Genomic DNA, 14,415 nt, shown 5'->3' with positions numbered 1-14,415 from the left:
ATGGTAAGTCTATGTTTAACTCTTTGAGGAAATGACCAACTATTTTCTATAGTGGCTGCAATATTTCACATCCCATCAGGAATGCACAAAGGTTCTAATTTCTCCATATCCTCAACAACACCTATTTTCCATTTTATGTTTTTTCGGTTTCTCTAACAGCTGTTCTAATGGGTGTGAAGTTGTATCTAGTTGTGGTTTTGATTTGCATTCCCCATTGTAATGACAAGTGATGCTGAACATCTTTTCATGTGTTTACTGGTCATCTGCCTATCTACTTTGGAGAAATGTCTGTTCAAGTCCTTTCCCTGCTTTTGAATTGGGGTATTGTTGTTGAGTCAAGGAAGTTTTTATATATTCTACATATTAATCCCTTACCGTATGTCATTTGCAAATATTTTCCCCCATTCTGTGGGTTATATGCTCACTGTTTTGATAGTATCCTTAGATTTACATATGTTTATAACTTTTAGCTTTTGATATAATATCAAAAGTTATTGCCAGATCCAAGATCATAAAGATTCACCCCTATGCTTTCCTCTAAGAGTTTCTTCTAGCTTATATAATTTGGATGTTGCTCCATTTTGAGTTAATTTTTATACATGGCATGAGGGAGGGCTCCAGCTTCATTCTTTTGTATGTGGGTATCAAGTTTTCCCACCACCATTTAATGAAGAGACTATTTTTCTGTCATTGAAAGTTCTTGGCACCCTTGCAAAAATCAACCAGCAATAGATATTTAGATTTATTTCTACAATCACAATTTTATTACATAGGTATATGTCTATCCTTATGCCAGTACCACACTGTTTTCATTACTGTATCTTTGTAGTAAGTTTTAAAGTAAGAAAGTGCAAGCCTTCCCACTTTGTTCTGCATTTTCAATATTGTCTTGACTATTCACGTTCATATAAATTTGAGATCTGCCTTTCAATTTTTTTAAAAGGCTGTTGGGGATCAATTAAAAAAATAAAATAAGTAGTATCCCTTCTCGAAAAAAAAAGATGGCTATTCAAATTTTGATAGGGATTACACTGAATTTGTAGATCACTTTGTATAGTCTTTTTAACAAGCTTTAACAAGTCTTCTAATCCATGAATATGGGAAGTCTTTCCATTTATTTAAGTCATTTAATTTCTTTTTTTTATTACTCAATGAATTTATGACATTTATAGTTGTACAATGATCATCACAATCCAATTTTATAGGATTTCCATCCCACAACTCCAGCACATCCCTCCACCCCCTGAACTGTCTCCTTTGGAAACTATAAGTTTTTCAAATTCTGTGAGTCAATATCTGCTCTGCAAAGAAGTTCATTGTGTCCTTTTTTTTAGATTCCACATGTAATTGAAAGCATTTGATGTTGGAGTCTCATTGTCTGACTGACTGCACTCAGAATAATAATTTCCAGGTCCATCCATGTTGCTAAAAATGCTGGTATTTCGTTCCTTTTAATGGCTGAGTAATATTCCATTGTGTATATGTACCACATCTTCTTGATCCACTCCTCTGTCGACGGACATTTAGGTTGTTTTCATGTCTTGGCTATTGAAAATAGTGCTGCAATGAACATCTGGAGTACATGTGTCTTTGTGAGTCATGGTTTTCTCTGGATAGATGCCCAGGAGTGGGATTGCTGGATCAAATGGTAGTTCTGTGTTTAGTTTTCTGAGGACTCTCCATACTGTTTTCCATAGTGGCTGCACCGATTTACAATCCCACCCACAGTGTCATAGGGGTCCTTTTTCTCCATCCCCTCTCCAGCACTTATTGTTTGTAGACTTTTGGATGATGGCCATTCTGGCTGGTGTAAGGTGGTACCTCAGAGTGGTTTTGATGTGCATTTCTCTAATCATGAGTGATGCTGAACATCTTTTCATGTGTTTTTTTGGCCATCTGTATGTCTTCTTTGGAGAACTGTCTGTTTAGATTTTCTGCCCACTTTTTGATGGGGTTGTTCATTTTTTGGTATTGAGCTACAGAAGGTGTTTATAAATTTTGGAGATTAATCCCTTGTCAGTCGATTCATTTGCAAAGATTATCTCCCATTCTCTGGGTTGTCTTTTCATTTTGTTTAGGGTTTCCTTTGCTTTGCAGGAACTTTTAAGTTTAATTAGGTCCTATTTGTTTATTTTTGTTTTCACTGTCATTACTCTAAGAGGTGGATCTGAGAAGATGTTGCTGTTGTTTATGTCAGAGTATGTTTGGCCTATGTTTTCCTCTGAGTGTTTTATAGTGTCTGGTCTTATATCTAGGTCTTTAATACATTTGGAGTTTATTTTTGTGTATGGTGTTAGAAAGTGTTCTAATTTCATTCTTTTCCATGTGGCTGTCCAGTTTTCCTGGCACCACTTATTGAACAGGCTGTCTTTTCTCCATTGTACACCCTTGCTTCTTTTGTCATAGATTAGTTGGCTGTAGGTGCATGGGTTTAATTCTGGGCTTTCTATCCTGTTCCATTGATCTAGATTTCTGTCTTTGTGCCAGTACCATACGGTTTTGAGGATTGTTGCTTTGTAGTATGGTCTGAAGTCAGGGAGCCTGATTCCTCCAGCTCCATTTTTCTTTTTCAGGATGGCTTTGGCTATTCTTTGTATTCTGTGCTTCCAAATAAACTTTAAAATATTTTGTTCAAGTTCTGTGAAAAATGCCATTGGTAATTTGATAGGGATTGCATTGAATCTGTAGATTGCCTTGGGTAGCGTAGCCATTTTGATATATTAACTCTTCCAATCCAAGAGCATGGTATGTCTTGCCATCTATTTGTGTCATCTTTGATTTCTTTCATCAGAGGCTTGTAGTTTTCAGAGTATAGGTCTTTTGTCTCTTTAGGTAGGTTTACTCCTAGGTATTTTATTCTTTTGGATGCAATGGTAAATGGGATTGCTTCCCTAATTTCTCTTTCTGATCTTTCATTGTTAGTGTATAGAAATGCCATTGATTTCTGTGTATTAATTTTGTATCCTGCGACTTTGCCAAATTCATGGATGAGCTCTAACAGTTTTCTGGTAGAGTCTTTAGGATTCTCTAGGTATAGTATCATGTCATCTGCAAAGAGTGATAGTTTTACTTCTTCCTTTCCAGTGTGGATTCCTTTGATCTCTTTTACTGCTCTGATTGCTGTGGCTAGGACTTCCAAAACTATGTTGAAGAATAGTGGCGAAAGCAGACATCCTTCTCTTGTTCCTGATCTCAGCAGGAGTTCTTTCTGCTTTTCACCATTGAGGATGATGTTAGCTGTGGGTTTGTCATATATGACAACATTATGGCATATATGGCATATATGGCCTTTATTATGTTGAGGTAGGTTCTCCCTATGCCCACTTTCTGAAGGGTTTTTATCAGAAATGGGTGTTGGATTTTGTCAAAGGCTTTTTCTGAGTCTATCGAGAGGATCATACGGTTTTTATTATTCAGTTTGTTAATGTGGTATATCACACTGATTGACTTGCAGATATTATAGAACACTTGCATCCCTGGGATAAATCCCACAAAGTCATTTAATTTCTTTCATCAATCTTTTATAATTTTCAGTATATATATATCTTTAATCTCCTTAGCTAAATTTATTCCTAGGTATTTTATTATTCAAATGCTATTGTAAATGGAATTTCTTAATTTCCTTTTCAGATTGTTCTTATTAGTGTATAGAAATACAAGCAATTTTTGTTGTCAATCTTGTACCCTTAAACTTTGCTGGATTTTGTTGTCAGTCTTGTACCTTGCAACTATGCCAGATAATAGCTATAATAGCTTGTATGTATTCTTCATAATTTTCTATATATAAGATCAAGTCATCTGTGGAGTTCCCATTATGGCACAGTTGGTTAAGGACCCAGCATTGCTGCAGCTGCAGTGTATGTTGAAGCTACAGCTCAGATTCAACCCCTGGCCCAGGAACTTCCATATGCCATGGATGTGGCCAAAAGGAAAAGATCAAGTCATCTGCAAATAAAGGTAATTTCAGGTTTTCCTTTCCAATTTGGATACCTTTTGAATTTTTTTTTTTTTTGCTTAATTGATCTAGCTAGAAATTCTAGTACAATGTTGAATAATGGTGAAAGCAGGCATTTTTTCTTCCTGATCTTAGGTGAATGATTTTCAGTCTTTCACTACTGAGTATGACATCAGTTGTGGATTTCTTTATAATTACCCACTATTAAGAAATTTCTCTCCTACTTCAAGTCATTTGTTGTTATGAAAGTGTGCCAGATTTTGTCAAATGCTTTTTCAGTGTCTACTGAGGTAATTGTGTCAATTGTTTCCTCTTTCTGTTGGTGTATTACATATCCACTGATTTTCCTACATTGAACCACTGAACCTGCATTCCTAGGATAAATCACACAAGGTCAGGCCATATAATCATTTTAAGTATGCTGCTGCATTCAGATGTAAGTATAATTTCACCTTTATTCAGGAGGGATGTTGGTCTCTAGTTTTCTTGTGATATCGTTGTCCGGTTTTCATATCAGGGTAATGCTGGCCTCCTGGAATGAATTCAGAAACATTCCCTCTTCTTCTATTTTTGGAAGAGTTTGAGGAGGATTAATGTTCATTCTTTTTTAAATGTAGGGTAAAATTAACTAGTGAAGCCATCTGATCCTGGGCATTTCTTTGTTGGGAGGTTTTGGATTAGTGATTGGATCTGTATTTATAGGTCTGTTTCAATAAGTCTGTTTTCTATTTCTTCTTCTTTTTTTTTTCTTTTGCCATACCTGCAGCATGTGGAAGTTTTTAGGCCAGGGATCAAACCTGCACCACAGCAGCAACCCAAGCCACTGCAGTAACAATGCCAGATCCTTAACCCATTGCACCACAAAAGAAGTCCTGTTTTCTATTTCTTCTTGAGTCACTTTGGTAGTTAGTATTTCTAGGAATGTGTCTATTTCATCTAGTTTATCTAATTTTTGGTGTATGAAGTATTCATAGTATTCGCCTTTAAACCTTTTCATTTTTATAAGGTCAGTAGAAATGTTCCAACTTTAATTTCTGTTATTAGAAATTTGAGTCTTCTTTTTCTTGGTCAATCTAGCTAAAGCCTTTTGCTTATCTTTTCAAACAACTGGATTTTGATTTTATTGCTATTTCTTTATTATTTCACTATTCTTTATTTTGTTTCTCTAATATTTTTCATTTCCTTCCTTTGCTAGCCTTGGGTTTAGTTTGCTCCTCTTTTTCTAGTTCGTAAAGTTAAGTTATTAATTTGAGATGTTTCTTCTTTTCAAATCCAGGCATTTACAGGGATAAATATCCCTCTGTGCATTGCTTCTACTGCAACCTATTATGTTTCATAATGTTGTGTTTTCATGTTCATTCGTCTTAAAGTATTTTCTTTTCTTTTCTTTTTTTTTTTTTTTGTCTTTTTGCTATTTCTTTGGGCCGCTCCCACGGCATATGGAGGTTCCCAGGCTAGGGGTCGAATCGGAGCTGTAGCCACCGGCCTACGCCAAAGCCACAGCAATGCAGGATCCGAGCCACGTCTGCGACCTACACCACAGCTCACGGCAACACCGGATCGTTAACCCACTGAGCAAGGGCAGGGACCGAACCCGCAACCTCATGGTTCCTAGTCGGATTCGTTAACCACTGCGCCACGACGGGAACTCCCGTTTTAAAGTATTTTCTAATCTGCTTTGTGATTTCTTGTTTGACCTAATGGTGTTTTTAACAATGTGTTAATTGCCATATATTTGTAAATTTTCCAGTTTTCCTGATGTTGTTGATTTTTAGTTTCACTCCATGGTTGTCAGGAAAGATACTCTGTATGATTTCAGTATTTTTTTTAATTATTGAGACTTGTTTTGTTGCCTAGCATATGGTCCATCCTAGAGAATGCTCCATATGTACTTGAGAAAAACTTTTATATCTTCTTGAGGAACTGACTCTATTTTCAATACATAATGTCTTCTGCCTCTTGTAACTTGTTTTGCTTTGATGTCTATTTTGTTTAATATGCATATACACAACCTGCTCTCTTAGTTTTTATTTGCATTGAATATCTTCTTTCGATCTTTCACTTTCAACCTATTTGTATCTTTGGATCTCAAATCAATCTCTTGTCAAGTGTATATTTGGATTTTTTAAAGAATCAATTCTGGAGTTCCCATCGTGGTGCAGTGGTTAACGAATCTGACTAGGAACCATGAGGTTGCGGGTTCGATCCCTGGCCTTGCTCAGTGGGTTAAGGATCTGACGTTGCCGTGAGCTGTGGTGTAGGTTGCAGATGCGGCTCGGATCCCGCGTTGCTGTGGCTCTGGTGTAGGCTGGTGGCTACAGCTCCGATTCAACCCCTAGCCTGGGAACCTCCATATGCCGTGGGAGCGGCCCTAGAAAAGGAAAAAAAGAAAAATAATCTATTCTATGTTACTTGGAGAGTTTAATCCACTTACATTTAAGTATTGATAAGAAAGAAAATACTTCTGTCATTTTACTATCTGTTTTATGTATGTCACTTTTTTTCTGTTCTTCAATTCTTCCATTACTGCTTTCTTTGATTTTCTTTTTCTTTTTTTGGAGCATCCCATTTTGATTCTTTTCTCATTCTTTTTCTGTGTTTTTTAAGTTGTTTTCTTGGTGGTTACCCTCAAAGTTATAATTAACCTCTTAAATTTATAACTATCCATTTTTACCTAATACAACTTTAGCTTTAATAGTACTATTCCTGTACAGCTGCATCCCTATCCCTTCATGTTTTTTGTTGTCACACACGAAAAATGAATATACTGTGTACCCACTAATTATCTATAATTATTGTTTTATGCATTAATATTTTAAATCATTCAGGAAAAAAGAAGTTACAAGCCCAAAATACAATACTGGCTTTCATATTTACCAATGTAGCTACATTTATCAGTGTTCCTTATTTCGTCATATGGCTTAAGGTATCTCATTTAATTTCCACCTAAAGGATTACCAATAGCATTTCTTGTAGAGCAGGTCTACTAGGAGCAGACTCCCCCAGCTTTTGTCTGGAAACATCTTAATTTCATTTTCTGAAAGGTAGCTTTGCAGGATATAGAATTAATGGTTGATAATATTTTTCTTTCAGTACTTAAAAAATGTCATTTCACTGCCTTCTGTCCTCCACAGTTTGTGAGGATAAATTAACTACTAATTTCCAATAACAGAAAGCTATTAACCTTATTGAGGATTCCTTGTATGTAACACAATGCTTCTCTCCTGCTGCTTTCAGGATTCTCTCTTTGCCTTTGACTTTTGACAGCTTAATTATAAAGTGTCTTAGTGTGGATCTCTTTCTGGTTCTCCTTCTTGGAGTTCACTGCGATTCTTGGATATATATATTTTTATCAAATTTGCAAAGTTTTTGGTCATTATTTCATCAACTATTAACGCTTTTCTCCCCCCCTTCTCCTCCCCCTCTGCCTCTCTCTCCTCCTTATGGAACTCCCATTCTGTGGATGTTCACATGCTTGATGGTGTCCCATAGGTTTCTTAAGCTCTGTTCTTTTCTTCATTTTTTTTTCCTTCAGCTCCTCAGACCAAATAAGTCCAACTGATTTGTCTTCAAGTTCATTGATTATTTCGTCAGGCTGCTCAAATCTGCTATTGAACCCTCTAGAGAATTTTTTAATTATTATACTTTACAGCTCCAGAATTTCTGTTTGGTTTCTTTTTATAATTTCTATCTCATTATTGATATACTCTATTTGTAAAACATTGTTTTCCTGGTTACCTTTAGTTCTTTGCCTGTGGTTTCTTTTAGCTCTCTGGGCATTTTGCATAGTTGAATTAAAGTCTTTGTCTAATAATTTCAATGTCTATGCATCCTCAGGGAAAGTTTCTGTTCATTTCTCCTGTGTAAATGCCTTATTTTCTTGTTTCTTTGCATGCTTCATATCTTTAAAAAAACTGGACATTTTAAATTTTACAGTGTGGTACTTCTGGAAATCAAATTCTTCCCCCTCATCAGGATTTGTTTTTGTTACTTTCTGTAGGTTGCAGTTGTTTAGTATCTTTTCTAAACAATTTTTGAACTGTATTCTTTGTAATGCATAGTCTCTGAAGTCTCTTTTTCTTTAGTTTCTGGCCAGCTACTGTTTAAACAGAGATATTCTTCCTTCCTCCCTTCCTTCCTTCCTTCCTCCCTCCCTCCTGTCTTTCCTTTCATCCCTCCTTTTTTAAAGGCTGCACTAGCAGCACACAGAAGTTCCTTGGCCAGGGATCTAGTCCAGGCTGCAGCTGTGGCAACATCAGATCCTTAAGCCACTGCATTAGGCTGGGGATCAAATCTATGCCACCACAGGGCAATGCCAGATCCTTAACCCTCTGTGCCACAGAAGGAACTCTAAAACAGAGATTTTCCTAAATGCCTCATGCAAAAAGAGGGAAGGGTGTGAGGGAGAAAGAAGAAAGAAAAAGAGGGTGGAGAGAAAGGGGGAAGAGAGAGAAGGAAAGAAGGAAGGAAGGCAGGAAAAAGAAAGAAAGAGAGGAAGGAAGGAAGGAAAGAAAGAGAGAGAGAAAGGGAGGGAAAGAAGGAGAAGAAAAACTCTCTGAGTCTTTGCAAATGAGCTCTGTGTTTGCCTCAAGTGTTTTTTTTGTTTTTGTTTTGTTTTGTTTTGTTTTTGCCCCAGGTGGCAGTGGGTCACTCATTCACCTCTCAGTGTTTTTGAGAGATGCCCTCTGCATAGCCACCTTTATGCCCTAAGGAAGTTCCAAGTTAGGCAAAACAGAAAGAAAAGTTTTGGATAAGTCCTTCAGGCAGCCCTCGGGTCAAAATAGACAAACACAATTCTTTAATATCAAAGTCTGCTCTCTTGTTTCTGGACTCAGGGACCAGGGTCTCACACTGGGAACTCAGTCTGCCATCTTCAGGACAATCACCATGCTGAGGAGGGGGTGGGCCAAAGGCAAGTAAATGCTGCAGTGTTTTTCTACCTTTTTAATTTGCCCTTTTCTTTTCAGTGTTCACTCAATCGCTGTAAACCTTTGACTATTTTCCAGAGTTCTGACAGTTTTCGCCCCCTTTTCTCACGTTCCTGTGGACAGATGGACACTTGGAGCTACCTACTCTGCCAATTTCACTGACATCATTTCTCTCCATTTTTGAAAGACAGTTTTTTTTCCTAGATGTTAAATTCTTGTTTGACAGTCTTTCTCTTTCAACACTGAATATGACATCCCTTCCCTTTCTGGCCCTGCAGTTGCAGACAAGAAATCAGTGATCCTCAATAAAATGAGGATCACTTGTATGCGATGGATCATTTCTCTATTGATGCTCTCAAATTCTCCCTTTGTCTTTATCTTTCAACAATTTGTCTATGATGTGTCTAGGTAGATCTCTGCGTTTATCCTACTTGGAGTTTGTTGATCTTCTTGGGCATGCAGATTAATGTTTTTCATCAAATTTGGGGGGTTGGGAGCATTATTTCTTCACATATTCTACCTATCCTTTCTCTCCTCCTTCTGTGACACCTGTTGCATGCATGTCTGTATGTTTGATGGTGTTTCCTGAGTCTCTTATTCATTCATCTTACCTTCTGTTCCTCACACTGGAAATCTCACTTGACCTCTCTTGCTGGTATTTAATTCCTTCTTCGACTAGCTCAAATCTGCTGTTGAAGTCCTCTAGTGAATTTTTCATTTCAATTATTATACTTTGCAACTACAGGATTTCTATTTGGCTCTTTTTAAAATTTCTCTTTGCTCATATCCTCTATTTAGTGAGACAGCATTCTCATACTTTCCTTTGGATCTTCAGATATGGTTTTTCTTTCTTTCTGATTGTTTGTTTTTAATTCTTTGAACGTATTTATAGTGGTTGATTTAAAATCTTTGTCTAGTAAGTCCAACAGATGGGTTTCCTTGGGGAAATTTCCTATTGGTTGCTTTGTTTTTTCTCGTGTAGACACCATACATTCTTATTTTTCTGCATGTCTCATGATTTCATTGGTTTAAAATTGAACTTTTTAAATCATATAATACTGGAAATTCTAGAAATCAAATACTCCCCCCTCCCTAGGGTTTTTTTTGCACCATTCTTTAAGTGACTTTCCCTAATTCTGAAAAGTACGTATTATTTGCCACATGTGGTCGTCAAAGTCTTTGCTCTGTTAAGTTAATGGTCTGCTAGTGATTAAACAGAGTATTCCTTAAATGCCTGAAACCAGTAAGTCTTCCAGCCTTTCCCAAGCAGCTCTGGAAAAGCCCCTTTTGTTGGTGCTTGTATTTAATGCCTTAGCAGTTTACAACTCTGTCTTAGCCTTTGTTTACTGTTTGCATAGAATCTCAAGATTAGCTAGAGGTAACAAGTCAGGGTCTTTTCAGTACTCTTCTGGTAACTTCATTGGGATCCCTAAGAGCGTTAATGATTTCTCAGTTTCACAGTTAACCAGAGGCTTTCATAAAAGTTATTTCAATGACCTCAACAGCCTCCCTGAAAGGTATGTGTTAATAATACCATTTTATATATGTTTTACAAATGTATATGTTATAACCACATAGAGGTCAAGTAACTTGTCCAAATTCTCAAAGTTAGAGAGACAGTAATAGAGCTAGGGTTTAAACCCAAATCTGTATATGTCTGCATCCTTTCCACAACAGAGAACTTCCTCAGGCTCGCAAACCAGGATCCCAATAAAAACATGCCTTTTAGCATGTTTAGTTGGCCCTTTCATATGGCCTCTGGAGGACAATCAAAGGATTCAGATGCCTTAGCTTATCTCTTCCCCTGGCCACTACCAACTCCTATAGCTACCATGATGTTCTATAGTCCATGACAAAACTCTTGTGAGATGCTGGGGTGGAATGCACTGCCTACCAACATGTTCACAGAAGTGGTGGCAAGTGGCCTCTGCATATTAAGGCATTGATTAGAGTATTCCACCATTTCTGACACCACATGCTGATGCTAAACCTTTTCACCACCAAGGAGGAAATTTGTTATTTACCATAAATGAAGATAAAGTACACTCTTTAACTTTTTATTGTACAATGAAACACACATATAGAACCACACAAACAAATATACAGCCTAATGGATTGTTCCAAGGCCAACATCCCTGTAAGCACCATCTAGGCCAAGAAGGAGAACTTTGCCAGCTATCCCAGAAGCCCCTCCACATGCCCCATCCCAACCATAATTCCCTCCCTTTCCCCCAAATTAACCGCTATCCTGATTTTTATAGTAATCACTTCCTTGCATGTCTCTCTATATAGAAATCCATGTGTGCATTCCTAGAACAAATACTTAAGGTTTTTTTAATAAAAATTTTCGGAGTTCCCATCGTGTCTCAGTGGTTAACGAATCCGACTAGGAACCATGAGGTTGCGGGTTCAATCCCTGCCCTTGCTCAGTGGGTTAAAGATCCGGTATTGCTGTGAGCTGTGCTATAGGTCGCAGACTGGGCTCGGATCTGGTGTTGCCGTAGCTCTGGCATAGGCCAGCAGCTACAGCTCCAATTAGACCCTGAGCCTGGGAACTTCCATATGCCATGGGTGCAACCTTAGAAAAAGGCAAAAAGACAAAAAAATAAAAATAAAAAAATAAAAATTTTTAAAATGTCATTTAATTTTCCTATTCATTTTCTTCTTTCTTATAGTTTACTTGTTGAAGAACCCAGGTCATTTGACTTAAAGAATCTCCCAATCTGGATTTTGCTGTCTGCACACTCATCTTCCTCTGTCCTCTGTTTCCTGGAAATAGGCAGCTGGATGAAAAGGCTTGATCGGATTTAGGTTTTGCTTGTTTGTTTGTTTTTTGTCTTTTCTAGGGCCGCATGTGTGGCATATGGAGGTTCCCAGGCTAGGAGTCTAATCAGAGCTGTTGCTGCCAGCTTATGCCACAGCCACAGCAACATGAGATCCAAGCCCCGTCTGTGATCTACACCACAGCTCACAGCAATGCCGAATCCTTAACCCACTGAGCAAGGCCAGGGATCGAACCTGCAACCTCATGGTTCCTAGTTGGATTCATTTCCACTGCGCCTCGATGGGAACTCCAGGTTTGATCTTTTTGTCAAAAGATTATAGGTTCTGGAGTTCCTGTTGTGGCTCAGTGGTAATGAACCCAACTAGTCCATGAAGATGTGGGTTTCATCCCTGGCCCTGTTTAGTGTGTTGAAGATCAGGGTTGCTGTGAGCAGTGGTGTAGGTCACAGAAGTGGCTCAGATCTGGTGTTGCTGTGGCTGCAGCTTAGGCTGGCAGCTGCAGCTCCAATTTAACCCCTAGCCTAGGACCTTCCGTATGCTGCAGGTGTGGCCCTCCCCCCAAAAAATTATATGTTCTATTCTCTCATAGAAGGCACATAATGACAGGTTGTCCCTTTTCCTGAGGGAACCAGCCACTGATGCTCAAAATGCCTAGATCCATTGATGCATTGGGGGGTTGAAAATTGTGATATTCCATCATTTTTTTTCACTTATTAACTGGGACATTTTTATAAAGAGATGTTTTAAGTTTAATAAGGTCCCACTTGTTAATTTTTGTTTTTATTGTCATTATTCTAGGAGGTGGATCTGAGAAGATATTGCTGTGGTTTATGTCAGAGAGTGTTTGGCCTCTGTTTTCCTCTAAGAGTTTTACAGTATCTGGTCTTATATTTAGGTCTTTAATCCATTTTGAGTTTATTGTTGTGTATGGTGTTAGGAAGTATTCTAATTTCATTCTTTTACAGGTAGCTTTCCCAGTTTTCCCAGAACCACTTACTGAGGTGACTGTCTTTTATCCATTGTATATTCTTTCCTCCTTTGTCATAGATTAGTTGACTGTAGGTGTGTGTGTTTAAATCTAGGCTTTCTATCCTGTTCCACTAATCTATATTTCTGGTTTTGTCCCAATACCATACTGTTTTGATGACTGTAGCTTTGTAGTATAAAGTCCAGGATCCTGATTCCTCCAGCTCCATTTTTCTTTCTCAGGATGGCTTTGGCTATTCTGGGTCTTTTGTACTTCCAAACAAACTTTAAAATATTTTGTTATAGTTCTGTGAAAAATGCCGTTGGTAATTTGACAGGGATTGCATTGAATCTGTAGATTGCCTTGAGTAGTATAGCCATTTTGACAATATTGATTCTTCCAATCCAAGAGCATGGTGTATCTTTCTGTCTGTTTGTGTCATGTTTGATTTCTTAAAGTTTTCAGAGTACAGGTCTTTTGTCTCTTTAGGTAGATTTATTCTTAGGTTTTTGTTTGTTTGCCTTTGGGGGGCTGCACCTGCAGCATATGGAAGTTCTGAGGCTAGGGGTTGAATTGGAGCTGCCAGCACACACCACAGCCTGAGCAATGCAGGATCCAAGCAGTGTCTGTGATCTACACAACAGCTCACAACAATGCTGGATCCTTAACCCACTGAGTGAGGCCAGGGATCCAACCCACATCCTCATGGATACTAGTCAGGTTCGTTACCACTAAGTCACATTGGGAACTCCCAATTCCTTGGTATTTTAAATAAAATGAAAAGAAAACCCATAGAATGGGAAGAAATATTTGCAAATGAGTCAAATGACAGGGGATTCATCTCCAAAATATATAAATGGCTCCTGCAGCTTAAAACAAAACAAACAACCCCATCAAAAAATGGGCAGAAGATCTACACAGACAATTCTCCAAAGAAGACATGCAAATGGCCAAAAAAACATGAAAAGGTGTTCAACATCACTCATCATTAGAGAAATGCAAGCCAAAACTACTATGAGGTGTCACCTTTCACCAGCCAGAATGGCCATCATCAAAAAGTCTACAAATAATAAATGCTGGAGGGAGTTCCCGTCGTGGCTCAGTGGTTAACAAATCCGACTAGGAACCATGAGGTTGCAGGTTCGATCCCTGGCCTTGCTCAATGGGTTAAGGATCTGGCATTGCCATGAGCTGTGGTGTAGGTTGCAGACACGACTCGTGTTGCTGTGGCTCTGGTGTAGGCCAGCAGCTAGAGCTCCAATGAGACCCCAAGCCTGGGAACCTCCATATGCCGCAGGAAGCGACCCTAGAAAAGGCAAAAAGACAAAAAAAATGTTGGAGAGGGTGCGGAGAAAAAGGAACCCTATTACACTGTTGATGGGATTGTAAATTGGTGCAACCACTGTGGAAAATGGTATGGAGATTGCTCAGAAAACTAAAAATAGAACTACCATGTGATCCAGCAATCCCACTCCTGGACATCTATCCGAGAAAACCATGACCCGAAAAGATACTTGTACTCCAATATTCATTGCAACACTATATACAAAAGCCAAGACCTGGAAGCACCCTAAATATCCATCGACAAAGGAGTGGATCAAGAAGATGTGGTACATATACACGATGGAATATTACTCGGCCATTAAAAGGAATGAAATAATGGCATTTGCAGCAACAGGGATGGACCTAGAAATTATTATGCTAAGTGAATTAGTTAGACAATGAGATACAAACATCATATGCTATCACTTATATATGGAATCTTAAAAAGGATACAATGA

Source organism: Phacochoerus africanus, chromosome 4, assembly GCF_016906955.1.
Source record: "Phacochoerus africanus isolate WHEZ1 chromosome 4, ROS_Pafr_v1, whole genome shotgun sequence".
Taxonomy (NCBI): Eukaryota; Metazoa; Chordata; class Mammalia; order Artiodactyla; family Suidae; genus Phacochoerus; species Phacochoerus africanus.
This window is presented reverse-complemented; position numbering follows the sequence as displayed.